General features: G+C 38.8%; 1 protein-coding gene and 67 non-coding genes across 68 annotated transcripts in view; 1 reads left to right on the top strand and 67 right to left on the bottom strand.

Moving 5' to 3' along the window:
• LOC107442117 (alpha-catulin) overlaps nucleotides 1–24832 on the top strand; it is a 313254-nt gene that overhangs the window by 152340 nt on the left and 136082 nt on the right. The window lies entirely within an intron of this gene.
• On the bottom strand, nucleotides 199–270 carry TRNAP-AGG (transfer RNA proline (anticodon AGG)). Its single transcript has one exon. It is a non-coding gene; the product is annotated as a tRNA-Pro (tRNA).
• On the bottom strand, nucleotides 497–568 carry TRNAP-AGG (transfer RNA proline (anticodon AGG)). Its single transcript has one exon. It is a non-coding gene; the product is annotated as a tRNA-Pro (tRNA).
• TRNAP-AGG (transfer RNA proline (anticodon AGG)) lies at nucleotides 1095–1166 on the bottom strand. Its single transcript has one exon. It is a non-coding gene; the product is annotated as a tRNA-Pro (tRNA).
• On the bottom strand, nucleotides 1394–1465 carry TRNAP-AGG (transfer RNA proline (anticodon AGG)). Its single transcript has one exon. It is a non-coding gene; the product is annotated as a tRNA-Pro (tRNA).
• TRNAP-AGG (transfer RNA proline (anticodon AGG)) lies at nucleotides 1693–1764 on the bottom strand. Its single transcript has one exon. It is a non-coding gene; the product is annotated as a tRNA-Pro (tRNA).
• Nucleotides 1992–2063, bottom strand: TRNAP-AGG (transfer RNA proline (anticodon AGG)). Its single transcript has one exon. It is a non-coding gene; the product is annotated as a tRNA-Pro (tRNA).
• TRNAP-AGG (transfer RNA proline (anticodon AGG)) lies at nucleotides 2290–2361 on the bottom strand. Its single transcript has one exon. It is a non-coding gene; the product is annotated as a tRNA-Pro (tRNA).
• Nucleotides 2589–2660, bottom strand: TRNAP-AGG (transfer RNA proline (anticodon AGG)). Its single transcript has one exon. It is a non-coding gene; the product is annotated as a tRNA-Pro (tRNA).
• TRNAP-AGG (transfer RNA proline (anticodon AGG)) lies at nucleotides 3185–3256 on the bottom strand. Its single transcript has one exon. It is a non-coding gene; the product is annotated as a tRNA-Pro (tRNA).
• Nucleotides 3782–3853, bottom strand: TRNAP-AGG (transfer RNA proline (anticodon AGG)). Its single transcript has one exon. It is a non-coding gene; the product is annotated as a tRNA-Pro (tRNA).
• Nucleotides 4081–4152, bottom strand: TRNAP-AGG (transfer RNA proline (anticodon AGG)). The gene has a single exon. It is a non-coding gene; the product is annotated as a tRNA-Pro (tRNA).
• On the bottom strand, nucleotides 4380–4451 carry TRNAP-AGG (transfer RNA proline (anticodon AGG)). The gene has a single exon. It is a non-coding gene; the product is annotated as a tRNA-Pro (tRNA).
• Nucleotides 4679–4750, bottom strand: TRNAP-AGG (transfer RNA proline (anticodon AGG)). The gene has a single exon. It is a non-coding gene; the product is annotated as a tRNA-Pro (tRNA).
• Nucleotides 4946–5017, bottom strand: TRNAP-AGG (transfer RNA proline (anticodon AGG)). Its single transcript has one exon. It is a non-coding gene; the product is annotated as a tRNA-Pro (tRNA).
• On the bottom strand, nucleotides 5244–5315 carry TRNAP-AGG (transfer RNA proline (anticodon AGG)). Its single transcript has one exon. It is a non-coding gene; the product is annotated as a tRNA-Pro (tRNA).
• On the bottom strand, nucleotides 5542–5613 carry TRNAP-AGG (transfer RNA proline (anticodon AGG)). Its single transcript has one exon. It is a non-coding gene; the product is annotated as a tRNA-Pro (tRNA).
• Nucleotides 5841–5912, bottom strand: TRNAP-AGG (transfer RNA proline (anticodon AGG)). The gene has a single exon. It is a non-coding gene; the product is annotated as a tRNA-Pro (tRNA).
• Nucleotides 6139–6210, bottom strand: TRNAP-AGG (transfer RNA proline (anticodon AGG)). The gene has a single exon. It is a non-coding gene; the product is annotated as a tRNA-Pro (tRNA).
• TRNAP-AGG (transfer RNA proline (anticodon AGG)) lies at nucleotides 6736–6807 on the bottom strand. Its single transcript has one exon. It is a non-coding gene; the product is annotated as a tRNA-Pro (tRNA).
• TRNAP-AGG (transfer RNA proline (anticodon AGG)) lies at nucleotides 7035–7106 on the bottom strand. Its single transcript has one exon. It is a non-coding gene; the product is annotated as a tRNA-Pro (tRNA).
• TRNAP-AGG (transfer RNA proline (anticodon AGG)) lies at nucleotides 7334–7405 on the bottom strand. Its single transcript has one exon. It is a non-coding gene; the product is annotated as a tRNA-Pro (tRNA).
• Nucleotides 7633–7704, bottom strand: TRNAP-AGG (transfer RNA proline (anticodon AGG)). Its single transcript has one exon. It is a non-coding gene; the product is annotated as a tRNA-Pro (tRNA).
• TRNAP-AGG (transfer RNA proline (anticodon AGG)) lies at nucleotides 7931–8002 on the bottom strand. The gene has a single exon. It is a non-coding gene; the product is annotated as a tRNA-Pro (tRNA).
• Nucleotides 8229–8300, bottom strand: TRNAP-AGG (transfer RNA proline (anticodon AGG)). Its single transcript has one exon. It is a non-coding gene; the product is annotated as a tRNA-Pro (tRNA).
• On the bottom strand, nucleotides 8527–8598 carry TRNAP-AGG (transfer RNA proline (anticodon AGG)). Its single transcript has one exon. It is a non-coding gene; the product is annotated as a tRNA-Pro (tRNA).
• TRNAP-AGG (transfer RNA proline (anticodon AGG)) lies at nucleotides 8826–8897 on the bottom strand. The gene has a single exon. It is a non-coding gene; the product is annotated as a tRNA-Pro (tRNA).
• On the bottom strand, nucleotides 9125–9196 carry TRNAP-AGG (transfer RNA proline (anticodon AGG)). Its single transcript has one exon. It is a non-coding gene; the product is annotated as a tRNA-Pro (tRNA).
• TRNAP-AGG (transfer RNA proline (anticodon AGG)) lies at nucleotides 9726–9797 on the bottom strand. Its single transcript has one exon. It is a non-coding gene; the product is annotated as a tRNA-Pro (tRNA).
• On the bottom strand, nucleotides 10024–10095 carry TRNAP-AGG (transfer RNA proline (anticodon AGG)). The gene has a single exon. It is a non-coding gene; the product is annotated as a tRNA-Pro (tRNA).
• TRNAP-AGG (transfer RNA proline (anticodon AGG)) lies at nucleotides 10622–10693 on the bottom strand. Its single transcript has one exon. It is a non-coding gene; the product is annotated as a tRNA-Pro (tRNA).
• TRNAP-AGG (transfer RNA proline (anticodon AGG)) lies at nucleotides 10921–10992 on the bottom strand. The gene has a single exon. It is a non-coding gene; the product is annotated as a tRNA-Pro (tRNA).
• On the bottom strand, nucleotides 11219–11290 carry TRNAP-AGG (transfer RNA proline (anticodon AGG)). Its single transcript has one exon. It is a non-coding gene; the product is annotated as a tRNA-Pro (tRNA).
• Nucleotides 11518–11589, bottom strand: TRNAP-AGG (transfer RNA proline (anticodon AGG)). The gene has a single exon. It is a non-coding gene; the product is annotated as a tRNA-Pro (tRNA).
• TRNAP-AGG (transfer RNA proline (anticodon AGG)) lies at nucleotides 11818–11889 on the bottom strand. The gene has a single exon. It is a non-coding gene; the product is annotated as a tRNA-Pro (tRNA).
• Nucleotides 12116–12187, bottom strand: TRNAP-AGG (transfer RNA proline (anticodon AGG)). The gene has a single exon. It is a non-coding gene; the product is annotated as a tRNA-Pro (tRNA).
• TRNAP-AGG (transfer RNA proline (anticodon AGG)) lies at nucleotides 12713–12784 on the bottom strand. Its single transcript has one exon. It is a non-coding gene; the product is annotated as a tRNA-Pro (tRNA).
• TRNAP-AGG (transfer RNA proline (anticodon AGG)) lies at nucleotides 13012–13083 on the bottom strand. The gene has a single exon. It is a non-coding gene; the product is annotated as a tRNA-Pro (tRNA).
• TRNAP-AGG (transfer RNA proline (anticodon AGG)) lies at nucleotides 13310–13381 on the bottom strand. Its single transcript has one exon. It is a non-coding gene; the product is annotated as a tRNA-Pro (tRNA).
• Nucleotides 13609–13680, bottom strand: TRNAP-AGG (transfer RNA proline (anticodon AGG)). Its single transcript has one exon. It is a non-coding gene; the product is annotated as a tRNA-Pro (tRNA).
• On the bottom strand, nucleotides 14205–14276 carry TRNAP-AGG (transfer RNA proline (anticodon AGG)). The gene has a single exon. It is a non-coding gene; the product is annotated as a tRNA-Pro (tRNA).
• On the bottom strand, nucleotides 14504–14575 carry TRNAP-AGG (transfer RNA proline (anticodon AGG)). Its single transcript has one exon. It is a non-coding gene; the product is annotated as a tRNA-Pro (tRNA).
• TRNAP-AGG (transfer RNA proline (anticodon AGG)) lies at nucleotides 14802–14873 on the bottom strand. The gene has a single exon. It is a non-coding gene; the product is annotated as a tRNA-Pro (tRNA).
• On the bottom strand, nucleotides 15696–15767 carry TRNAP-AGG (transfer RNA proline (anticodon AGG)). The gene has a single exon. It is a non-coding gene; the product is annotated as a tRNA-Pro (tRNA).
• Nucleotides 15994–16065, bottom strand: TRNAP-AGG (transfer RNA proline (anticodon AGG)). Its single transcript has one exon. It is a non-coding gene; the product is annotated as a tRNA-Pro (tRNA).
• Nucleotides 16293–16364, bottom strand: TRNAP-AGG (transfer RNA proline (anticodon AGG)). The gene has a single exon. It is a non-coding gene; the product is annotated as a tRNA-Pro (tRNA).
• On the bottom strand, nucleotides 16593–16664 carry TRNAP-AGG (transfer RNA proline (anticodon AGG)). Its single transcript has one exon. It is a non-coding gene; the product is annotated as a tRNA-Pro (tRNA).
• Nucleotides 16891–16962, bottom strand: TRNAP-AGG (transfer RNA proline (anticodon AGG)). Its single transcript has one exon. It is a non-coding gene; the product is annotated as a tRNA-Pro (tRNA).
• TRNAP-AGG (transfer RNA proline (anticodon AGG)) lies at nucleotides 17190–17261 on the bottom strand. Its single transcript has one exon. It is a non-coding gene; the product is annotated as a tRNA-Pro (tRNA).
• Nucleotides 17489–17560, bottom strand: TRNAP-AGG (transfer RNA proline (anticodon AGG)). Its single transcript has one exon. It is a non-coding gene; the product is annotated as a tRNA-Pro (tRNA).
• On the bottom strand, nucleotides 17788–17859 carry TRNAP-AGG (transfer RNA proline (anticodon AGG)). The gene has a single exon. It is a non-coding gene; the product is annotated as a tRNA-Pro (tRNA).
• On the bottom strand, nucleotides 18086–18157 carry TRNAP-AGG (transfer RNA proline (anticodon AGG)). The gene has a single exon. It is a non-coding gene; the product is annotated as a tRNA-Pro (tRNA).
• Nucleotides 18981–19052, bottom strand: TRNAP-AGG (transfer RNA proline (anticodon AGG)). The gene has a single exon. It is a non-coding gene; the product is annotated as a tRNA-Pro (tRNA).
• On the bottom strand, nucleotides 19280–19351 carry TRNAP-AGG (transfer RNA proline (anticodon AGG)). Its single transcript has one exon. It is a non-coding gene; the product is annotated as a tRNA-Pro (tRNA).
• Nucleotides 19580–19651, bottom strand: TRNAP-AGG (transfer RNA proline (anticodon AGG)). The gene has a single exon. It is a non-coding gene; the product is annotated as a tRNA-Pro (tRNA).
• Nucleotides 20473–20544, bottom strand: TRNAP-AGG (transfer RNA proline (anticodon AGG)). Its single transcript has one exon. It is a non-coding gene; the product is annotated as a tRNA-Pro (tRNA).
• Nucleotides 20772–20843, bottom strand: TRNAP-AGG (transfer RNA proline (anticodon AGG)). The gene has a single exon. It is a non-coding gene; the product is annotated as a tRNA-Pro (tRNA).
• TRNAP-AGG (transfer RNA proline (anticodon AGG)) lies at nucleotides 21368–21439 on the bottom strand. Its single transcript has one exon. It is a non-coding gene; the product is annotated as a tRNA-Pro (tRNA).
• On the bottom strand, nucleotides 21668–21739 carry TRNAP-AGG (transfer RNA proline (anticodon AGG)). Its single transcript has one exon. It is a non-coding gene; the product is annotated as a tRNA-Pro (tRNA).
• On the bottom strand, nucleotides 21967–22038 carry TRNAP-AGG (transfer RNA proline (anticodon AGG)). The gene has a single exon. It is a non-coding gene; the product is annotated as a tRNA-Pro (tRNA).
• Nucleotides 22266–22337, bottom strand: TRNAP-AGG (transfer RNA proline (anticodon AGG)). Its single transcript has one exon. It is a non-coding gene; the product is annotated as a tRNA-Pro (tRNA).
• Nucleotides 22863–22934, bottom strand: TRNAP-AGG (transfer RNA proline (anticodon AGG)). Its single transcript has one exon. It is a non-coding gene; the product is annotated as a tRNA-Pro (tRNA).
• TRNAP-AGG (transfer RNA proline (anticodon AGG)) lies at nucleotides 23161–23232 on the bottom strand. Its single transcript has one exon. It is a non-coding gene; the product is annotated as a tRNA-Pro (tRNA).
• On the bottom strand, nucleotides 23460–23531 carry TRNAP-AGG (transfer RNA proline (anticodon AGG)). The gene has a single exon. It is a non-coding gene; the product is annotated as a tRNA-Pro (tRNA).
• TRNAP-AGG (transfer RNA proline (anticodon AGG)) lies at nucleotides 23759–23830 on the bottom strand. Its single transcript has one exon. It is a non-coding gene; the product is annotated as a tRNA-Pro (tRNA).
• Nucleotides 24058–24129, bottom strand: TRNAP-AGG (transfer RNA proline (anticodon AGG)). The gene has a single exon. It is a non-coding gene; the product is annotated as a tRNA-Pro (tRNA).
• TRNAP-AGG (transfer RNA proline (anticodon AGG)) lies at nucleotides 24356–24427 on the bottom strand. Its single transcript has one exon. It is a non-coding gene; the product is annotated as a tRNA-Pro (tRNA).
• Nucleotides 24654–24725, bottom strand: TRNAP-AGG (transfer RNA proline (anticodon AGG)). Its single transcript has one exon. It is a non-coding gene; the product is annotated as a tRNA-Pro (tRNA).

The raw sequence follows: 24832 nt of genomic DNA, 5'->3' as shown, positions 1-24832 counted from the left end.
AATACTATTTTTATTTCCTGCCGGTTCAGAAAGTTTACTTATTGACCAGGTGCTTAAGAATATAGCTATAGTTTCACACTTTTTAAAGACCAATGTTTGATGTAGAAATAAACGGAAGAAATATTGACATTTTTCAGGAAAATAATCATATCTTTAAAAAAAAACGTGCGGCAACTACTTTTTGCAAAACAAAAACAAGGGCACGGCAGGGAATTGAACCCGGGACCTCTCGCACCCTAAGCGAGAATCATACCCCTAGACCACCGTGCCGCAACGCTACTGCTTTCGAATGATTTCGAAATACTATTTTTATTTCCTGCCGGTTCAGAAAGTTTACTTATTGACCAGGTGCTTAAGAATATAGCTATAGTTTCACACTTTTTAAAGACCAATGTTTGATGTAGAAATAAACGGAAGCAGTTTTGACATTTTTTAGGAAAATAATCATATCTTTAAAAAAAACGTGCGGCAACTTCTTTTTACAAAACAAAAACAAGGGCACGGCCGGGAATTGAACCCGGGACCTCTCGCACCCTAAGCGAGAATCATACCCCTAGACCACCGTGCCGCAACACTATTGCTTTCGAATGATATCGAAATACTATTTTTATTTCCTGCCGGTTCAGAAAGTTTACTTATTGACCAGGTGCTTAAGAATATAGCTATAGTTTCACACTTTTTAAAGACCAATGTTTGATGTAGAAATAAACGGAAGCAGTTTTGACATTTTTCAGGAAAATAATCATATCTTTAAAAAAAAACGTGCGGCAACTACTTTTTGCAAAACAAAAACAAGGGCACGGCCGGGAATTGAACCCGTGACCTCTCGCACCCTTAGCGAGAATCATACCCCTAGACCACCGTGCCGCAACAGTACTGCTTTCGAATGATTTCGAAATACTATTTTTATTTCCTGCCGGTTCAGAAAGTTTACTTATTGACCAGGTGCTTAAGAATATAGCTTTAGTTTCACACTTTTTAAAGACCAATGTTTGATGTAGAAATAAACGGAAGAAATATTGACATTTTTCAGGAAAATAATCATATCTTTAAAAAAAAACTTGCGGCAACTACTTTTTGCAAAACAAAAACAAGGGCACGGCCGGGAATTGAACCCGGGACCTCTCGCACCCTAAGCGAGAATCATACCCCTAGACCACCGTGCCGCAACACTACTGCTTTCGAATGATTTCGAAATACTATTTTTATTTCCTGCCGGTTCAGAAAGTTTACTTATTGACCAGGTGCTTAAGAATATAGCTATAGTTTCACACTTTTTAAAGACCAATGTTTGATGTAGAAATAAACGGAAGCAGTTTTGACATTTTTCAGGAAAATAATCATATCTTTAAAAAAAAACGTGCGGCAACTACTTTTTGCAAAACAAAAACAAGGGCACGGCCGGGAATTGAACCCGGGACCTCTCGCACCCTAAGCGAGAATCATACCCCTAGACCACCGTGCCGCAACACTACTGCTTTCGAATGATTTCGAAATACTATTTTTATTTCCTGCCGGTTCAGAAAGTTTACTTATTGTCCAGGTGCTTAAGAATATAGCTATAGTTTCACACTTTTTAAAGACCAATGTTTGATGTAGAAATAAGCGGAAGAAATATTGACATTTTTCAGGAAAATAATCATATCTTTAAAAAAAAACGTGCGGCAACTACTTTTTGCAAAACAAAAACAAGGGCACGGCCGGGAATTGAACCCGGGACCTCTCGCACCCTAAGCGAGAATCATACCCCTAGACCACCGTGCCGCAACACTACTGCTTTCGAATGATTTCGAAATACTATTTTTATTTCGTGCCGGTTCAGAAAGTTTACTTATTGACCAGGTGCTTAAGAATATAGTTATAGTTTCACACTTTTTAAAGACCAATGTTTGATGCAGAAATAAACGGAAGCAGTTTTGACATTTTTCAGGAAAATAATCATATCTTTAAAAAAAAACGTGCGGCAACTACTTTTTGCAAAACAAAAACAAGGGCACGGCCGGGAATTGAACCCGGGACCTCTCGCACCCTAAGCGAGAATCATACCCCTAGACCACCGTGCCGCAACACTACTGCTTTCGAATGATTTCGAAATACTATTTTTATTTCCTGCCGGTTCAGAAAGTTTACTTATTGACCAGGTGCTTAAGAATATAGCTATAGTTTCACACTTTTTAAAGACCAATGTTTGATGTAGAAATAAACGGAAGCAGTTTTGACATTTTTCAGGAAAATAATCATATCTTTAAAAAAAACGTGCGGCAACTACTTTTTGCAAAACAAAAACAAGGGCACAGCCGGGAATTGAACCCGGGACCTCTCGCACCCTAAGCGAGAATCATACCCCTAGACCACCGTGCCGCAACACTACTGCTTTCGAATGATTTCGAAATACTATTTTTATTTCCTGCCGGTTCAGAAAGTTTACTTATTGACCAGGTGCTTAAGAATATAGCTATAGTTTCACACTTTTTAAAGACCAATGTTTGATGTAGAAATAAACGGAAGAAATATTGACATTTTTCAGGAAAATAATCATATCTTTAAAAAAAAACGTGCGGCAACTACTTTTTGCAAAACAAAAACAAGGGCACGGCCGGGAATTGAACCCGGGACCTCTCGCACCCTAAGCGAGAATCATACCCCTAGACCACCGTGCCGCAACACTACTGCTTTCGAATGATTTCGAAATACTATTTTTATTTCCTGCCGGTTCAGAAAGTTTACTTATTGACCAGGTGCTTAAGAATATAGCTATAGTTTCACACTTTTTAAAGACCAATGTTTGATGTAGAAATAAACGGAAGAAATATTGACATTTTTCAGGAAAATAATCATATCTTTAAAAAAAACGTGCGGCAACTACTTTTTGCAAAACAAAAACAAGGGCACGGCAGGGAATTGAACCCGGGACCTCTCGCACCCTAAGCGAGAATCATACCCCAAGACCACCGTGCCGCAACGCTACTGCTTTCGAATGATTTCGAAATACTATTTTTATTTCCTGCCGGTTCAGAAAGTTTACTTATTGACCAGGTGCTTAAGAATATAGCTATAGTTTCACACTTTTTAAAGACCAATGTTTGATGTAGAAATAAACGGAAGCAGTTTTGACATTTTTTAGGAAAATAATCATATCTTTAAAAAAAACGTGCGGCAACTTCTTTTTACAAAACAAAAACAAGGGCACGGCCGGGAATTGAACCCGGGACCTCTCGCACCCTAAGCGAGAATCATACCCCTAGACCACCGTGCCGCAACACTATTGCTTTCGAATGATATCGAAATACTATTTTTATTTCCTGCCGGTTCAGAAAGTTTACTTATTGACCAGGTGCTTAAGAATATAGCTATAGTTTCACACTTTTTAAAGACCAATGTTTGATGTAGAAATAAACGGAAGCAGTTTTGACATTTTTCAGGAAAATAATCATATCTTTAAAAAAAACGTGCGGCAACTACTTTTTGCAAAACAAAAACAAGGGCACGGCCGGGAATTGAACCCGTGACCTCTCGCACCCTTAGCGAGAATCATACCCCTAGACCACCGTGCCGCAACACTACTGCTTTCGAATGATTTCGAAATACTATTTTTATTTCCTGCCGGTTCAGAAAGTTTACTTATTGACCAGGTGCTTAAGAATATAGCTATAGTTTCACACTTTTTAAAGACCAATGTTTGATGTAGAAATAAACGGAAGCAGTTTTGACATTTTTCAGGAAAATAATCATATCTTTAAAAAAAAACGTGCGGCAACTACTTTTTGCAAAACAAAAACAAGGGCACGGCCGGGAATTGAACCCGGGACCTCTCGCACCCTAAGCGAGAATCATACCCCTAGACCACCGTGCCGCAACACTACTGCTTTCGAATGATTTCGAAATACTATTTTTATTTCCTGCCGGTTCAGAAAGTTTACTTATTGACCAGGTGCTTAAGAATATAGCTATAGTTTCACACTTTTTAAAGACCAATGTTTGATGTAGAAATAAACGGAAGAAATATTGACATTTTTCAGGAAAATAATCATATCTTTAAAAAAAAACTTGCGGCAACTACTTTTTGCAAAACAAAAACAAGGGCACGGCCGGGAATTGAACCCGGGACCTCTCGCACCCTAAGCGAGAATCATACCCCTAGACCACCGTGCCGCAACACTACTGCTTTCGAATGATTTCGAAATACTATTTTTATTTCCTGCCGGTTCAGAAAGTTTACTTATTGACCAGGTGCTTAAGAATATAGCTATAGTTTCACACTTTTTAAAGACCAATGTTTGATGTAGAAATAAACGGAAGCAGTTTTGACATTTTTCAGGAAAATAATCATATCTTTAAAAAAAAACGTGCGGCAACTACTTTTTGCAAAACAAAAACAAGGGCACGGCCGGGAATTGAACCCGGGACCTCTCGCACCCTAAGCGAGAATCATACCCCTAGACCACCGTGCCGCAACACTACTGCTTTCGAATGATTTCGAAATACTATTTTTATTTCGTGCCGGTTCAGAAAGTTTACTTATTGACCAGGTGCTTAAGAATATAGCTATAGTTTCACACTTTTTAAAGACCAATGTTTGATGTAGAAATAAACGGAAGCAGTTTTGACATTTTTCAGGAAAATAATCATATCTTTAAAAAAAAACGTGCGGCAACTACTTTTTGCAAAACAAAAACAAGGGCACGGCCGGGAATTGAACCCGGGACCTCTCGCACCCTAAGCGAGAATCATACCCCTAGACCACCGTGCCGCAACACTATTGCTTTCGAATGATATCGAAATACTATTTTTATTTCCTGCCGGTTCAGAAAGTTTACTTATTGACCAGGTGCTTAAGAATATAGTTATAGTTTCACACTTTTTAAAGACCAATGTTTGATGCAGAAATAAACGGAAGCAGTTTTGACATTTTTCAGGGCAACTACTTTTTGCAAAACAAAAACAAGGGCACGGCCGGGAATTGAACCCGGGACCTCTCGCACCCTAAGCGAGAATCATACCCCTAGACCACCGTGCCGCAACACTACTGCTTTCGAATGATTTCGAAATACTATTTTTATTTCCTGCCGGTTCAGAAAGTTTACTTATTGACCAGGTGCTTAAGAATATAGCTATAGTTTCACACTTTTTAAAGACCAATGTTTGATGTAGAAATAAACGGAGGCAGTTTTGACATTTTTCAGGAAAATAATCATATCTTTAAAAAAAACGTGCGGCAACTACTTTTTGCAAAACAAAAACAAGGGCACGGCCGGGAATTGAACCCAGGACCTCTCGCACCCTAAGCGAGAATCATACCCCTAGACCACCGTGCCGCAACACTACTGCTTTCGAATGATTTCGAAATACTAATTTTATTTCCTGCCGGTTCAGAAAGTTTACTTATTGACCAGGTGCTTAAGAATATAGCTATAGTTTCACACTTTTTAAAGACCAATGTTTGATGTAGAAATAAACGGAGGCAGTTTTGACATTTTTCAGGAAAATAATCATATCTTTAAAAAAAACGTGCGGCAACTACTTTTTGCAAAACAAAAACAAGGGCACGGCCGGGAATTGAACCCGGGACCTCTCGCACCCTAAGCGAGAATCATACCCCTAGACCACCGTGCCGCAACACTATTGCTTTCGAATGATATCGAAATACTATTTTTATTTCCTGCCGGTTCAGAAAGTTTACTTATTGACCAGGTGCTTAAGAATATAGCTATAGTTTCACACTTTTTAAAGACCAATGTTTGATGTAGAAATAAACGGAAGCAGTTTTGACATTTTTCAGGAAAATAATCATATCTTTAAAAAAAAACGTGCGGCAACTACTTTTTGCAAAACAAAAACAAGGGCACGGCCGGGAATTGAACCCGGGACCTCTCGCACCCTAAGCGAGAATCATACCCCTAGACCACCGTGCCGCAACGCTACTGCTTTCGAATGATTTCGAAATACTATTTTTATTCCCTGCCGGTTCAGAAAGTTTACTTATTGACCAGGTGCTTAAGAATATAGCTATAGTTTCACACTTTTTAAAGACCAATGTTTGATGTAGAAATAAACGGAAGCAGTTTTGACATTTTTTAGGAAAATAATCATATCTTTAAAAAAAACGTGCGGCAACTTCTTTTTACAAAACAAAAACAAGGACACGGCCGGGAATTGAACCCGGGACCTCTCGCACCCTAAGCGAGAATCATACCCCTAGACCACCGTGCCGCAACACTATTGCTTTCGAATGATATCGAAATACTATTTTTATTTCCTGCCGGTTCAGAAAGTTTACTTATTGACCAGGTGCTTAAGAATATAGCTATATTTTCACACTTTTTAAAGACCAATGTTTGATGTAGAAATAAACGGAAGCAGTTTTGACATTTTTCAGGAAAATAATCATATCTTTAAAAAAAACGTGCGGCAACTACTTTTTGCAAAACAAAAACAAGGGCACGGCCGGGAATTGAACCCGTGACCTCTCGCACCCTTAGCGAGAATCATACCCCTAGACCACCGTGCCGCAACACTACTGCTTTCGAATGATTTCGAAATACTATTTTTATTTCCTGCCGGTTCAGAAAGTTTACTTATTGACCAGGTGCTTAAGAATATAGCTATAGTTTCACACTTTTTAAAGACCAATGTTTGATGTAGAAATAAACGGAAGCAGTTTTGACATTTTTCAGGAAAATAATCATATCTTTAAAAAAAAACGTGCGGCAACTACTTTTTGCAAAACAAAAACAAGGGCACGGCCGGGAATTGAACCCGGGACCTCTCGCACCCTAAGCGAGAATCATACCCCTAGACCACCGTGCCGCAACACTACTGCTTTCGAATGATTTCGAAATACTATTTTTATTTCCTGCCGGTTCAGAAAGTTTACTTATTGACCAGGTGCTTAAGAATATAGCTATAGTTTCACACTTTTTAAAGACCAATGTTTGATGTAGAAATAAACGGAAGCAGTTTTGACATTTTTCAGGAAAATAATCATATCTTTAAAAAAAAACGTGCGGCAACTACTTTTTGCAAAACAAAAACAAGGGCACGGCCGGGAATTGAACCCGGGACCTCTCGCACCCTAAGCGAGAATCATACCCCTAGACCACCGTGCCGCAACACTACTGCTTTCGAATGATTTCGAAATACTATTTTTATTTCCTGCCGGTTCAGAAAGTTTACTTATTGACCAGGTGCTTAAGAATATAGCTATAGTTTCACACTTTTTAAAGACCAATGTTTGATGTAGAAATAAACGGAAGAAATATTGACATTTTTCAGGAAAATAATCATATCTTTAAAAAAAAACTTGCGGCAACTACTTTTTGCAAAACAAAAACAAGGGCACGGCCGGGAATTGAACCCGGGACCTCTCGCACCCTAAGCGAGAATCATACCCCTAGACCACCGTGCCGCAACACTACTGCTTTCGAATGATTTCGAAATACTATTTTTATTTCCTGCCGGTTCAGAAAGTTTACTTATTGACCAGGTGCTTAAGAATATAGCTATAGTTTCACACTTTTTAAAGACCAATGTTTGATGTAGAAATAAACGGAAGCAGTTTTGACATTTTTCAGGAAAATAATCATATCTTTAAAAAAAAACGTGCGGCAACTACTTTTTGCAAAACAAAAACAAGGGCACGGCCGGGAATTGAACCCGGGACCTCTCGCACCCTAAGCGAGAATCATACCCCTAGACCACCGTGCCGCAACACTACTGCTTTCGAATGATTTCGAAATACTATTTTTATTTCGTGCCGGTTCAGAAAGTTTACTTATTGACCAGGTGCTTAAGAATATAGCTATAGTTTCACACTTTTTAAAGACCAATGTTTGATGTAGAAATAAACGGAAGCAGTTTTGACATTTTTCAGGAAAATAATCATATCTTTAAAAAAAACGTGCGGCAACTACTTTTTGCAAAACAAAAACAAGGGCACGACCGGGAATTGAACCCGGGACCTCTCGCACCCTAAGCGAGAATCATACCCCTAGACCACCGTGCCGCAACACTATTGCTTTCGAATGATATCGAAATACTATTTTTATTTCCTGCCGGTTCAGAAAGTTTACTTATTGACCAGGTGCTTAAGAATATAGTTATAGTTTCACACTTTTTAAAGACCAATGTTTGATGTAGAAATAAACGGAGGCAGTTTTGACATTTTTCAGGAAAATAATCATATCTTTAAAAAAAACGTGCGGCAACTACTTTTTGCAAAACAAAAACAAGGGCACGGCCGGGAATTGAACCCAGGACCTCTCGCACCCTAAGCGAGAATCATACCCCTAGACCACCGTGCCGCAACACTACTGCTTTCGAATGATTTCGAAATACTAATTTTATTTCCTGCCGGTTCAGAAAGTTTACTTATTGACCAGGTGCTTAAGAATATAGCTATAGTTTCACACTTTTTAAAGACCAATGTTTGATGTAGAAATAAACGGAGGCAGTTTTGACATTTTTCAGGAAAATAATCATATCTTTAAAAAAAACGTGCGGCAACTACTTTTTGCAAAACAAAAACAAGGGCACGGCCGGGAATTGAACCCGGGACCTCTCGCACCCTAAGCGAGAATCATACCCCTAGACCACCGTGCCGCAACACTATTGCTTTCGAATGATATCGAAATACTATTTTTATTTCCTGCCGGTTCAGAAAGTTTACTTATTGACCAGGTGCTTAAGAATATAGCTATAGTTTCACACTTTTTAAAGACCAATGTTTGATGTAGAAATAAACGGAAGCAGTTTTGACATTTTTCAGGAAAATAATCATATCTTTAAAAAAAAACGTGCGGCAACTACTTTTTGCAAAACAAAAACAAGGGCACGGCCGGGAATTGAACCCGGGACCTCTCGCACCCTAAGCGAGAATCATACCCCTAGACCACCGTGCCGCAACACTATTGCTTTCGAATGATATCGAAATACTATTTTTATTTCCTGCCGGTTCAGAAAGTTTACTTATTGACCAGGTGCTTAAGAATATAGCTATAGTTTCACACTTTTTAAAGACCAATGTTTGATATAGAAATAAACGGAAGCAGTTTTGACATTTTTCAGGAAAATAATCATATCTTTAAAAAAAAACGTGCGGCAACTACTTTTTGCAAAACAAAAACAAGGGCACGGCTGGGAATTGAACCCGGGACCTCTCGCACCCTAAGCGAGAATCATACCCCTAGACCACCGTGCCGCAACACTACTGCTTTCGAATGATTTCGAAATACTAATTTAATTTCCTGCCGGTTCAGAAAGTTTACTTATTGACCAGGTGCTTAAGAATATAGCTATAGTTTCACACTTTTTAAAGACCAATGTTTGATGTAGAAATAAACGGAAGCAGTTTTGACATTTTTCAGGAAAATAATCATATCTTTAAAAAAAAAAACGTGCGACAACTCCTTTTACCAAAACAAAAACAAGGGCACGACCGGGAATTGAACCCGGGACCTCTCGCACCCTAAGCGGGAATCATACACCTAGACCACCGTGCCGCAACACTACTGTTTTCGAATGATTTCGAAATACTAATTTTATTTCCTGCCGGTTCAGAAAGTTTACTTATTGACCAGGTGCTTAAGAATATAGCTATAGTTTCACACTTTTTAAAGACCAATGTTTGATGTAGAAATAAACGGAAGCAGTTTTGACATTTTTCAGGAAAATAATCATATCTTTAAAAAAAAAACTTTCGACAACTACTTTTTCCAAAACAAAAACAAGGGCACGACCGGGAATTGAACCCGGGACCTATCGCACCCTAAGCGAGAATCATACCCCTAGACCACCGTGCCGCAACACTACTGCTTTCGAATGATTTCGAAATACTAATTTTATTTCCTGCCGGTTCAGAAAGTTTACTTATTGACCAGGTGCTTAAGAATATAGCTATAGTTTCACACTTTTTAAAGACCAATGTTTGATGTAGAAATAAACGGAAGAAATATTGACATTTTTCTGGAAAATAATCATATCTTTAAAAAAAACGTGCGGCAACTACTTTTTGCAAAACAAAAACAAGGGCACGGCCGAGAATTGAACCCGGGACCTCTCGCACCCTAAGCGAGAATCATACCCCTAGACCACCGTGCCGCAACACTACTGCTTTCGAATGATTTCGAAATACTATTTTTATTTCCTGCCGGTTCAGAAAGTTTACTTATTGACCAGGTGCTTAAGAATATAGCTATAGTTTCACACTTTTTAAAGACCAATGTTTGATGTAGAAATAAACGGAAGCAGTTTCGACATTTTTTCAGGAAAATAATCATATCTTTAAAAAAAACGTGCGGCAACTACTTTTTGCAAAACAAAAACAAGGGCACGGCAGGGAATTGAACCCGGGACCTCTCGCACCCTAAGCGAGATACCTACCCCTAGACCACCGTGCCGCAACGCTACTGCTTTCGAATGATTTCGAAATACTATTTTTATTTCCTGCCGGTTCAGAAAGTTTACTTATTGACCAGGTGCTTAAGAATATAGCTATATTTTCACACTTTTTAAAGACCAATGTTTGATGTAGAAATAAACGGAAGCAGTTTTGACATTTTTAAGGAAAATAATCATATCTTTAAAAAAAAACGTGCGGCAACTTCTTTTTACAAAACAAAAACAAGGGCACGGCCGGGAATTGAACCCGGGACCTCTCGCACCCTAAGCGAGAATCATACCCCTAGACCACCGTGCCGCAACACTATTGCTTTCGAATGATATCGAAATACTATTTTTATTTCCTGCCGGTTCAGAAAGTTTACTTATTGACCAGGTGCTTAAGAATATAGCTATAGTTTCACACTTTTTAAAGACCAATGTTTGATGTAGAAATAAACGGAAGCAGTTTTGACATTTTTCAGGAAAATAATCATATCTTTAAAAAAAAACGTGCGGCAGCTACTTTTTGCAAAACAAAAACAAGGGCACGGCCGGGAATTGAACCCGGGACCTCTCGCACCCTAAGCGAGAATCATACCCCTAGACCACCGTGCCGCAACGCTATTGCTTTCGAATGATATCGAAATACTATTTTTATTTCCTGCCGGTTCAGAAAGTTTACTTATTGACCAGGTGCTTAAGAATATAGCTATAGTTTCACACTTTTTTAAGACCAATGTTTGATGTAGAAATAAACGGAAGCAGTTTTGACATTTTTCAGGAAAATAATCATATCTTTAAAAAAAACGTGCGGCAACTACTTTTTGCAAAACAAAAACAAGGGCACGGCCGGGAATTGACCCCGGGACCTCTCGCACCCTAAGCGAGAATCATACCCCTAGACCACCGTGCCGCAACACTACTGCTTTCGAATGATTTCGAAATACTAATTTTATTTCCTGCCGGTTCAGAAAGTTTACTTATTGACCAGGTGCTTAAGAATATAGCTATAGTTTCACACTTTTTAAAGACCAATGTTTGATGTAGAAATAAACGGAAGCAGTTTTGACATTTCTCAGGAAAATAATCATATCTTTAAAAAAAAACGTGCGGCAACTACTTTTTTCAAAACAAAAACAAGGGCACGGCCGGGAATTGAACCCGGAACCTCTCGCACCCTAAGCGAGAATCATACCCCTAGGCCACCGTGCCGCAACCCTACTGCTTTCGAATGATTTCGAAATACTATTTTTATTTCCTGCCGGTTCAGAAAGTTTACTTATTGACCAGGTGCTTAAGAATATAGCTATAGTTTCACACTTTTTAAAGACCAATGTTTGATGTAGAAATAAACGGAAGCAGTTTTGACATTTTTCAGGAAAATAATCATATCTTTAAAAAAAAAACTTGCGACAACTACTTTTTCCAAAACAAAAACAAGGGCACGACCGGGAATTGAACCCGGGACCTATCGCACCCTAAGCGAGAATCATACCCCTAGACCACCGTGCCGCAACACTACTGCTTTCGAATGATTTCGAAATACTAATTTTATTTCCTGCCGGTTCAGAAAGTTTACTTATTGACCAGGTGCTTAAGAATATAGCTATAGTTTCACACTTTTTAAAGACCAATGTTTGATGTAGAAATAAACGGAAGAAATATTGACATTTTTCTGGAAAATAATCATATCTTTAAAAAAAACGTGCGGCAACTACTTTTTGCAAAACAAAAACAAGGGCACGGCCGAGAATTGAACCCGGGACCTCTCGCACCCTAAGCGAGAATCATACCCCTAGACCACCGTGCCGCAACACTACTGCTTTCGAATGATTTCGAAATACTATTTTTATTTCCTGCCGGTTCAGAAAGTTTACTTATTGACCAGGTGCTTAAGAATATAGCTATAGTTTCACACTTTTTAAAGACCAATGTTTGATGTAGAAATAAACGGAAGCAGTTTCGACATTTTTCAGGAAAATAATCATATCTTTAAAAAAAACGTGCGGCAACTACTTTTTGCAAAACAAAAACAAGGGCACGGCAGGGAATTGAACCCGGGACCTCTCGCACCCTAAGCGAGATACCTACCCCTAGACCACCGTGCCGCAACGCTACTGCTTTCGAATGATTTCGAAATACTATTTTTATTTCCTGCCGGTTCAGAAAGTTTACTTATTGACCAGGTGCTTAAGAATATAGCTATATTTTCACACTTTTTAAAGACCAATGTTTGATGTAGAAATAAACGGAAGCAGTTTTGACATTTTTAAGGAAAATAATCATATCTTTAAAAAAAAACGTGCGGCAACTTCTTTTTACAAAACAAAAACAAGGGCACGGCCGGGAATTGAACCCGGGACCTCTCGCACCCTAAGCGAGAATCATACCCCTAGACCACCGTGCCGCAACACTATTGCTTTCGAATGATATCGAAATACTATTTTTATTTCCTGCCGGTTCAGAAAGTTTACTTATTGACCAGGTGCTTAAGAATATAGCTATAGTTTCACACTTTTTAAAGACCAATGTTTGATGTAGAAATAAACGGAAGCAGTTTTGACATTTTTCAGGAAAATAATCACATCTTTAAAAAAAAACGTGCGGCAGCTACTTTTTGCAAAACAAAAACAAGGGCACGGCCGGGAATTGAACCCGGGACCTCTCGCACCCTAAGCGAGAATCATACCCCTAGACCACCGTGCCGCAACGCTATTGCTTTCGAATGATATCGAAATACTATTTTTATTTCCTGCCGGTTCAGAAAGTTTACTTATTGACCAGGTGCTTAAGAATATAGCTATAGTTTCACACTTTTTTAAGACCAATGTTTGATGTAGAAATAAACGGAAGCAGTTTTGACATTTTTCAGGAAAATAATCATATCTTTAAAAAAAACGTGCGGCAACTACTTTTTGCAAAACAAAAACAAGGGCACGGCCGGGAATTGACCCCGGGACCTCTCGCACCCTAAGCGAGAATCATACCCCTAGACCACCGTGCCGCAACACTACTGCTTTCGAATGATTTCGAAATACTAATTTTATTTCCTGCCGGTTCAGAAAGTTTACTTATTGACCAGGTGCTTAAGAATATAGCTATAGTTTCACACTTTTTAAAGACCAATGTTTGATGTAGAAATAAACGGAAGCAGTTTTGACATTTCTCAGGAAAATAATCATATCTTTAAAAAAAAACGTGCGGCAACTACTTTTTTCAAAACAAAAACAAGGGCACGGCCGGGAATTGAACCCGGAACCTCTCGCACCCTAAGCGAGAATCATACCCCTAGGCCACCGTGCCGCAACCCTACTGCTTTCGAATGATTTCGAAATACTATTTTTATTTCCTGCCGGTTCAGAAAGTTTACTTATTGACCAGGTGCTTAAGAATATAGCTATAGTTTCACACTTTTTAAAGACCAATGTTTGATGTAGAAATAAACGTAAGCAGTTTTGACATTCTTCAGGAAAATAATCATATCTTTAAAAAAACGTGCGGCAACTACTTTTTGCAAAACAAAAACAAGGGCTCAGCCGGTAATTGAACCCGGGACCTCTCGCACCCTAAGCGAGAATCCTACCCCTAGACCACCGTGCCGCAACGCTACTGCTTTCGAATGATTTCGAAATACTATTTTTATTTCCTGCCGGTTCAGAAAGTTTACTTATTGACCAGGTGCTTAAGAATATAGCTATATTTTCACACTTTTTAAAGACCAATGTTTGATGTAGAAATAAACGGAAGCAGTTTTGACATTTTTAAGGAAAATAATCATATCTTTAAAAAAAAACGTGCGGCAACTTCTTTTTACAAAACAAAAACAAGGGCACGGCCGGGAATTGAACCCGGGGCCTCTCGCACCCTAAGCGAGAATCATACCCCTAGACCACCGTGCCGCAACACTATTGCTTTCGAATGATATCGAAATACTATTTTTATTTCCTGCCGGTTCAGAAAGTTTACTTATTGACCAGGTGCTTAAGAATATAGCTATAGTTTCACACTTTTTAAAGACCAATGTTTGATGTAGAAATAAACGGAAGCAGTTTTGACATTTTTCAGGAAAATAATCATATCTTTAAAAAAAAACGTGCGGCAGCTACTTTTTGCAAAACAAAAACAAGGGCACGGCCGGGAATTGAACCCGGGACCTCTCGCACCCTAAGCGAGAATCATACCCCTAGACCACCGTGCCGCAACGCTATTGCTTTCGAATGATATCGAAATACTATTTTTATTTCCTGCCGGTTCAGAAAGTTTACTTATTGACCAGGTGCTTAAGAATATAGCTATAGTTTCACACTTTTTTAAGACCAATGTTTGATGTAGAAATAAACGGAAGCAGTTTTGACATTTTTCAGGAAAATAATCATATCTTTAAAAAAAACGTGCGGCAACTACTTTTTGCAAAACAAAAACAAGGGCACGGCCGGGAATTGACCCCGGGACCTCTCGCACCCTAAGCGAGAATCATACCCCTAGACCACCGTGCCGCAACACTACTGCTTTCGAATGATTTCGAAATACTAATTTTATTTCCTGCCGGTTCAGAAAGTTTACTTATTGACCAGGTGCTTAAGAATATAGCTATAGTTTCACACTTTTTAAAGACCAATGTTTGATGTAGAAATAAACGGAAGCAGTTTTGACATTTCTCAGGAAAATAATCATATCTTTAAAAAAAAACGTGCGGCAACTACTTTTTTCAAAACAAAAACAAGGGCACGGCAGGGAATTGAACCCGGAACCTCTCGCACCCTAAGCGAGAATCATACCCCTAGGCCACCGTGCCGCAACCCTACTGCTTTCGAATGATTTCGAAATACTATTTTTATTTCCTGCCGGTTCAGAAAGTTTACTTATTGACCAGGTGCTTAAGAATATAGCTATAGTTTCACACTTTTTAAAGACCAATGTTTGATGTAGAAATAAACGTAAGCAGTTTTGACATTCTTCAGGAAAATAATCATATCTTTAAAAAAACGTGCGGCAACTACTTTTTGCAAAACAAAAACAAGGGCTCAGCCGGTAATTGAACCCGGGACCTCTCGCACCCTAAGCGAGAATCATACCCTTAGACCACCGTGCCGCAACACTACTGCTTTCGAATGATTTCGAAATACTATTTTTATTTCCTGCCGGTTCAGAAAGTTTACTTATTGACCAGGTGCTTAAGAATATAGCTATAGTTTCACACTTTTTAAAGACCAATGTTTGATGTAGAAATAAACGGAAGAAATATTGACATTTTTCTGGAAAATAATCATATCTTTAAAAAAAACGTGCGGCAACTACTTTTTGCAAAACAAAAACAAGGGCACGGCCGGGAATTGAACCCGGGACCTCTCGCACCCTAAGCGAGAATCATACCCCTAGACCACCGTGCCGCAACACTACTGCTTTCGAATGATTTCGAAATACTATTTTTATTTCCTGCCGGTTCAGAAAGTTTACTTATTGACCAGGTGCTTAAGAATATAGCTATAGTTTCACACTTTTTAAAGACCAATGTTTGATGTAGAAATAAACGGAAGCAGTTTCGACATTTTTCAGGAAAATAATCATATCTTTAAAAAAAACGTGCGGCAACTACTTTTTGCAAAACAAAAACAAGGGCACGGCAGGGAATTGAACCCGGGACCTCTCGCACCCTAAGCGAGAATCCTACCCCTAGACCACCGTGCCGCAACGCTACTGCTTTCGAATGATTTCGAAATACTATTTTTATTTCCTGCCGGTTCAGAAAGTTTACTTATTGACCAGGTGCTTAAGAATATAGCTATATTTTCACACTTTTTAAAGACCAATGTTTGATGTAGAAATAAACGGAAGCAGTTTTGACATTTTTAAGGAAAATAATCATATCTTTAAAAAAAAACGTGCGGCAACTTCTTTTTACAAAACAAAAACAAGGGCACGGCCGGGAATTGAACCCGGGACCTCTCGCACCCTAAGCGAGAATCATACCCCTAGACCACCGTGCCGCAACACTATTGCTTTCGAATGATATCGAAATACTATTTTTATTTCCTGCCGGTTCAGAAAGTTTACTTATTGACCAGGTGCTTAAGAATATAGCTATAGTTTCACACTTTTTAAAGACCAATGTTTGATGTAGAAATAAACGGAAGCAGTTTTGACATTTTTCAGGAAAATAATCATATCTTTAAAAAAAAAACGTGCGGCAGCTACTTTTTGCAAAACAAAAACAAGGGCACGGCCGGGAATTGAACCCGGGACCTCTCGCACCCTAAGCGAGAATCATACCCCTAGACCACCGTGCCGCAACGCTATTGCTTTCGAATGATATCGAAATACTATTTTTATTTCCTGCCGGTTCAGAAAGTTTACTTATTGACCAGGTGCTTAAGAATATAGCTATAGTTTCACACTTTTTTAAGACCAATGTTTGATGTAGAAATAAACGGAAGCAGTTTTGACATTTTTCAGGAAAATAATCATATCTTTAAAAAAAACGTGCGGCAACTACTTTTTGCAAAACAAAAACAAGGGCACGCCCGGGAATTGACCCCGGGACCTCTCGCACCCTAAGCGAGAATCATACCCCTAGACCACCGTGCCGCAACACTACTGCTTTCGAATGATTTCGAAATACTAATTTTATTTCCTGCCGGTTCAGAAAGTTTACTTATTGACCAGGTGCTTAAGAATATAGCTACAGTTTCACACTTTTTAAAGACCAATGTTTGATGTAGAAATAAACGGAAGCAGTTTTGACATTTCTCAGGAAAATAATCATATCTTTAAAAAAAAACGTGCGGCAACTACTTTTTACAAAACAAAAACAAGGGCACGGCCGGGAATTGAACCCGGGACCTCTCGCACCCTAAGCGAGAATCATACCCCTAGACCACCGTGCCGCAACACTATTGCTTTCGAATGATATCGAAATACTATTTTTATTTCCTGCCGGTTCAGAAAGTTTACTTATTGACCAGGTGCTTAAGAATATAGCTATAGTTTCACACTTTTTAAAGACCAATGTTTGATGTAGAAATAAACGGAAGCAGTTTTGACATTTTTCAGGAAAATAATCATATCTTTAAAAAAAAACGTGCGGCAGCTACTTTTTGCAAAACAAAAACAAGGGCACGGCCGGGAATTGAACCCGGGACCTCTCGCACCCTAAGCGAGAATCATACCCCTAGACCACCGTGCCGCAACGCTATTGCTTTCGAATGATATCGAAATACTATTTTTATTTCCTGCCGGTTCAGAAAGTTTACTTATTGACCAGGTGCTTAAGAATATAGCTATAGTTTCACACTTTTTAAAGACCAATGTTTGATGTAGAAATAAACGGAAGCAGTTTTGACATTTTTCAGGAAAATAATCATATCTTTAAAAAAAAACGTGCGGCAGCTACTTTTTGCAAAACAAAAACAAGGGCACGGCCGGGAATTGAACCCGGGACCTCTCGCACCCTAAGCGAGAATCATACCCCTAGACCACCGTGCCGCAACGCTATTGCTTTCGAATGATATCGAAATACTATTTTTATTTCCTGCCGGTTCAGAAAGTTTACTTATTGACCAGGTGCTTAAGAATATAGCTATAGTTTCACACTTTTTTAAGACCAATGTTTGATGTAGAAATAAACGGAAGCAGTTTTGACATTTTTCAGGAAAATAATCATATCTTTAAAAAAAACGTGCGGCAACTACTTTTTGCAAAACAAAAACAAGGGCACGGCCGGGAATTGACCCCGGGACCTCTCGCACCCTAAGCGAGAATCATACCCCTAGACCACCGTGCCGCAACACTACTGCTTTCGAATGATTTCGAAATACTAATTTTATTTCCTGCCGGTTCAGAAAGTTTACTTATTGACCAGGTGCTTAAGAATATAGCTATAGTTTCACACTTTTTAAAGACCAATGTTTGATGTAGAAATAAACGGAAGCAGTTTTGACATTTCTCAGGAAAATAATCATATCTTTAAAAAAAAACGTGCGGCAACTACTTTTTTCAAAACAAAAACAAGGGCACGGCCGGGAATTGAACCCGGAACCTCTCGCACCCTAAGCGAGAATCATACCCCTAGGCCACCGTTCCGCAACCCTACTGCTTTCGAATGATTTCGAAATACTATTTTTATTTCCTGCCGGTTCAGAAAGTTTACTTATTGACCAGGTGCTTAAGAATATAGCTATAGTTTCAAACTTTTTAAAGACCAATGTTTGATGTAGAAATAAACGTAAGCAGTTTTGACATTCTTCAGGAAAATAATCATATCTTTAAAAAAACGTGCGGCAACTACTTTTTGCAAAACAAAAACAAGGGCTCAGCCGGTAATTGAACCCGGGACCTCTCGCACCCTAAGCGAGAATCATACCCTTAGACCACCGTGCCGCAACACTACTGCTTTCGAATGATTTCGAAATACTATTTTTATTTCCTGCCGGTTCAGAAAGTTTACTTATTGACCAGGTGCTTAAGAATATAGCTATATTTTCACACTTTTTAAAGACCAATGTTTGATGTAGAAATAAACGGAAGCAGTTTTGACATTTTTAAGGAAAATAATCATATCTTTAAAAAAAAACGTGCGGCAACTTCTTTTTACAAAACAAAAACAAGGGCACGGCCGGGAATTGAACCCGGGACCTCTCGCACCCTAAGCGAGAATCATACCCCTAGACCACCGTGCCGCAACACTATTGCTTTCGAATGATATCGAAATACTATTTTTATTTCCTGCCGGTTCAGAAAGTTTACTTATTGACCAGGTGCTTAAGAATATAGCTATAGTTTCACACTTTTTAAAGACCAATGTTTGATGTAGAAATAAACGGAAGCAGTTTTGACATTTTTCAGGAAAATAATCATATCTTTAAAAAAAAACGTGCGGCAGCTACTTTTTGCAAAACAAAAACAAGGGCACGGCCGGGAATTGAACCCGGGACCTCTCGCACCCTAAGCGAGAATCATACCCCTAGACCACCGTGCCGCAACGCTATTGCTTTCGAATGATATCGAAATACTATTTTTATTTCCTGCCGGTTCAGAAAGTTTACTTATTGACCAGGTGCTTAAGAATATAGCTATAGTTTCACACTTTTTAAAGACCAATGTTTGATGTAGAAATAAACGGAAGCAGTTTTGACATTTCTCAGGAAAATAATCATATCTTTAAAAAAAAAACGTGCGGCAACTACTTTTTTCAAAACAAAAACAAGGGCACGGCCGGGAATTGAACCCGGAACCTCTCGCACCCTAAGCGAGAATCATACCCCTAGGCCACCGTGCCGCAACACTACAGCTTTCGAATGATTTCGAAATACTATTTTTATTTCCTGCCGGTTCAGAAAGTTTACTTATTGACCAGGTGCTTAAGAATATAGCTATAGTTTCACACTTTTTAAAGACCAATGTTTGATGTAGAAATAAACGTAAGCAGTTTTGACATTCTTCAGGAAAATAATCATATCTTTAAAAAAACGTGCGGCAACTACTTTTTGCAAAACAAAAACAAGGGCTCAGCCGGTAATTGAACCCGGGACCTCTCGCACCCTAAGCGAGAATCATACCCTTAGACCACCGTGCCGCAACACTACTGCTTTCGAATGATTTCGAAATACTATTTTTATTTCCTGCCGGTTCAGAAAGTTTACTTATTGACCAGGTGCTTAAGAATATAGCTATATTTTCCCACTTTTAAAAGACCAATGTTTGATATAGAAATAAACGGAAGCAGTTTTGACATTTTTCAGGAAAATAATCATATCTTTAAAAAAACGTGCGGCAACTACTTTTTGCAAAACAAAAACAAGGGCTCAGCCGGGAATTGAACCCGGGACCTCTCGCACCCTAAGCGAGAATCATACCCCTAGACCACCGTGCGGCAACACTACTGCTTTCGAATGATTTCGAAATACTATTTTTATTTCCTGCCGGTTCAGAAAGTTTACTTATTGACCAGGTGCTTAAGAATATAGCTATAGTTTCACACTTTTTAAAGACCAATGTTTGATGTAGAAATAAACGGAAGCAGTTTTGACATTTTTCAGGAAAATAATCATATCTTTAAAAAAAAACGTGCGACAACTACTTTTTCCAAAACAAAAACAAGGGCACGACCGGGAATTGAACCCGGGACCTCTCGCACCCTAAGCGAGAATCATACCCCTAGACCACCGTGCCGCAACACTACTGCTTTCGAATGATTTCGAAATACTAATTTTATTTCCTGCCGGTTCAGAAAGTTTACTTATTGACCAGGTGCTTAAGAATATAGCTATAGTTTCACACTTTTTAAAGACCAATGTTTGATGTAGAAATAAACGGAAGAAATATTGACATTTTTCAGGAAAATAATCATATCTTTAAAAAAAAACGTGCGGCAACTACTTTTTGCAAAACAAAAACAAGGGCACGGCCGGGAATTGAACCCGGGACCTCTCGCACCCTAAGCGAGAATCATACCCCTAGACCACCGTGCCGCAACACTACTGCTTTCGAATGATTTCGAAATACTATTTTCATTTCCTGCCGGTTCAGAAAGTTTACTTATTGACCAGGTGCTTAAGAATATAGCTATAGTTTCACACTTTTTAAAGACCAATGTTTGATGTAGAAATAAACGGAAGCAGTTTTGACATTTTTCAGAAAAATAATCATATCTTCAAAAAAAACGTGCGACAACTACTTTTTGCAAAACAAAAAGAAGGGCGCGGCAGGGAATTGAACCCGGGACCTCTCACACCCTTAGCGAGAATCATACCCCTAGACCACCGTGCCGCAACAATACTGCTTTCGAATGATTTCGAAATACTATTTTTATTTCCTGAAGGTTCAGAAAGTTTACTTATTGACCAGGTGCTTAAGAATATAGCTATAGTTTCACACTTTTTAAAGACCAATGTTTGATGTAGAAATAAACGGAAGCAGTTTTGACATTTTTCAGGAAAATATTCATATCTTTAAAAAAAACGTGCGACAACTACTTTTTGCAAAACAAAAATAAGGGCACGGCCGGGAATTGAACCCGGGACCTCTCGCACCCTAAGCGAGAATCATACCCCTAGACCACCGTGCCGCAAAACTACTGCTTTCGAATGATTTCGAAATACTATTTTCATTTCCTGCCGGTTCATGAAGTTTACTTATTGACCAGGTGCTTAAGAATATAGCTATAGTTTCACACTTTTTAAAGACCAATGTTTGATGTAGAAATAAACTCAAGCAGTTTTGACATTTTTCAGGAAAATAATCATATCTTTAAAAAAAAAACGTGCGACAACTACTTTTTCCAAAACAAAAACAAGGGCACGACCGGGAATTGAACCCGGGACCTCTCGCACCCTAAGCGGGAATCATACCCCTAGACCACCGTGCCGCAACACTACTGGTTTCGAATGATTTCGAAATACTAATTTTATTTCCTGCCGGTTCACAAAGTTTACTTATTGACCAGGTGCTTAAGAATATAGCTATAGTTTCACACTTTTTAAAGACCAATGTTTGATGTAGAAATAAACGGAAGCAGTTTTGACATTTTTCAGGAAAATAATCATATCTTTAAAAAAAAACTTGCGACAACTACTTTTTCCAAAACAAAAACAAGGGCACGACCGGGAATTGAACCCGGGACCTCTCGCACCCTAAGCGAGAATCATACCCCTAGACCACCGTGCCGCAACACTACTGCTTTCGAATGATTTCGAAATACTAATTTTATTTCCTGCCGGTTCAGAAAGTTTACTTATTGACCAGGTGCTTAAGAATATAGCTATAGTTTCACACTTTTTAAAGACCAATGTTTGATGTAGAAATAAACGGAAGAAATATTGACATTTTTCAGGAAAATAATCATATCTTTAAAAAAAAACGTGCGGCAACTACTTTTTGCAAAACAAAAACAAGGGCACGGCCGGGAATTGAAACCGGGACCTCTCGCACCCTAAGCGAGAATCATACCCCTAGACCACCGTGCCGCAACACTACTGCTTTCGAATGATTTCGAAATACTATTTTTATTTCCTGCCAGTTCAGAAAGTTTACTTATTGACCAGGTGCTTAAGAATATAGCTATAGTTTCACACTTTTTAAAGGCCAATGTTTGATGTAGAAATAAACGGAAGCAGTTTTGATATTTTTCAGGAAAATAATCATATCTTTAAAAAAAAACGTGCGGCAACTACTTTTTGCAAAACAAAAACAAGGGCACGGCAGGGAATTGAACCCGGGACCTCTCGCACCCTAAGCGAGAATCATACCCCTAGACCAACGTGCCGCAACACTACTGCTTTCGAATGATTTCGAAATACTATTTTTATTTCCTGCCGGTTCAGACAGTTTACTTATTGACCAGGTGCTTAAGAATATAGCTATAGTTTCACACTTTTTAAAGACCAATGTTTGATGTAGAAATAAACGGAAGCAGTTTTGACATTTTTCAGGAAAATAATCATATCTTTAAAAAAAACGTGCGGCAACTTCTTTTTACAAAACAAAAACAAGGGCACGGCCGGGAATTGAACCCGGGACCTCTCGCACCCTAAGCGAGAATCATACCCCTAGACCACCGTGCCGCAACACTATTGCTTTCGAATGATATCGAAATACTATTTTTATTTCCTGCCGGTTCAGAAAGTTTACTTATTGACCAGGTGCTTAAGAATATAGCTATAGTTTCACACTTTTTAAAGACCAATGTTTGATGTAGAAATAAACGGAAGCAGTTTTGACATTTTTCAGGAAAATAATCATATCTTTAAAAAAAACGTGCGGCAACTACTTTTTGCAAAACAAAAACTAGGGCACGGCCGGGAATTGAACCCGGGACCTCTCGCACCCTAAGCGAGAATCATACCTCTAGACCACCGTGCCGCAACACTATTGCTTTCGAATGATATCGAAATACTATTTTTATTTCCTGCCGGTTCAGAAAGTTTACTTATTGACCAGGTGCTTAAGAATATAGCTATAGTTTCACACTTTTTAAAGACCAATGTTTGATGTAGAAATAAACGGAAGCAGTTTTGACATTTTTCAGGAAAATAATGATATCTTTAAAAAAAAACGTGCGGCAACTACTTTTTGCAAAACAAAAACAAGGGCACGGTCGGGAATTGAACCCGGGACCTCTCGCACCCTAAGCGAGAATCATACCCCTAGACCACCGTGCCGCAACACTACTGCTTTCGAATGATTTCGAAATACTATTTTTATTTCCTGCCGGTTCAGAAAGTTTACTTATTGACCAGGTGCTTAAGAATATAGCTATAGTTTCACACTTTTTAAAGACCAATGTTTGATGTAGAAATAAACGGAAGCAGTTTTGACATTTTTCAGGAAAATAATCATATCTTTAAAAAAAAACGTGCGGCAACTACTTTTTGCAAAACAAAAACAAGGGCACGGCCGGGAATTGAACCCGGGACCTCTCGCACCCTAAGCGAGAATCATACCCCTAGACCACCGTGCCGCAACACTACTGCTTTCGAATGATTTCGAAATACTATTTTTATTTCCTGCCGGTTCAGAAAGTTTACTTATTGACCAGGTGCTTAAGAATATAGCTATAGTTTCACACTTTTGAAAGACCAATGTTTGATGTAGAAATAAACGGAAGCAGTTTTGACATTTTTCAGGAAAATAATCATATCTTTAAAAAAAAATGTGCGGCAACTACTTTTTGCAAAACAAAAACAAGGGCACGGCCGGGAATTGAACCCGGGACCTCTCGCACCCTAAGCGAGAATCATACCCCTAGACCACCGTGCCGCAACACTACTGCTTTCGAATGATTTCGAAATACTATTTTTATTTCCTGCCGGGTCAGAAAGTTTACTTATTGACCAGGTGCTTAAGAATATAGCTATAGTTTCACACTTTTTAAAGACCAATGTTTGATGTAGAAATAAACGGAAGCAGTTTTGACATTTTTCAGGAAAATAATCATATCTTTAAAAAAAACGTGCGGCAACTACTTTTTGCAAAACAAAAACAAGGGCACGGCCGGGAATTGAACCCGGGACCTCTCGCACCCTAAGCGAGAATCATACCCCTAGACCACCGTGCCGCAACACTATTGCTTTCGAATGATTTCGAAATACTATTTTTATTTCCTGCCGGTTCAGAAAGTTTACTTATTGACCAGGTGCTTAAGAATATAGCTATAGTTTCACACTTTTTAAAGACCAATGTTTGATGTAGAAATAAACGGAAGCAGTTTTGACATTTTTCAGGAAAATAATCATATCTTTAAAAAAAACGTGCGGCAACTTCTTTTTACAAAACAAAAACAAGGGCACGGCCGGGAATTGAACCCGGTACCTCTCGCACCCTAAGCGAGAATCATACCCCTAGACCACCGTGCCGCAACTCTATTGCTTTCGAATGATTTCGAAATACTATTTTTATTTCCTGCCGGTTCAGAAAGTTTACTTATTGACCAGGTGCTTAAGAATATAGCTATAGTTTCACA

The sequence above is a fragment of the Parasteatoda tepidariorum genome, chromosome 8, assembly GCF_982258835.1.
Source record: "Parasteatoda tepidariorum strain Cologne lab strain chromosome 8, Ptep-v5.0, whole genome shotgun sequence".
NCBI classification, from domain to species: domain Eukaryota; kingdom Metazoa; phylum Arthropoda; class Arachnida; order Araneae; family Theridiidae; genus Parasteatoda; species Parasteatoda tepidariorum.
This window is presented reverse-complemented; position numbering and strand designations above follow the sequence as displayed.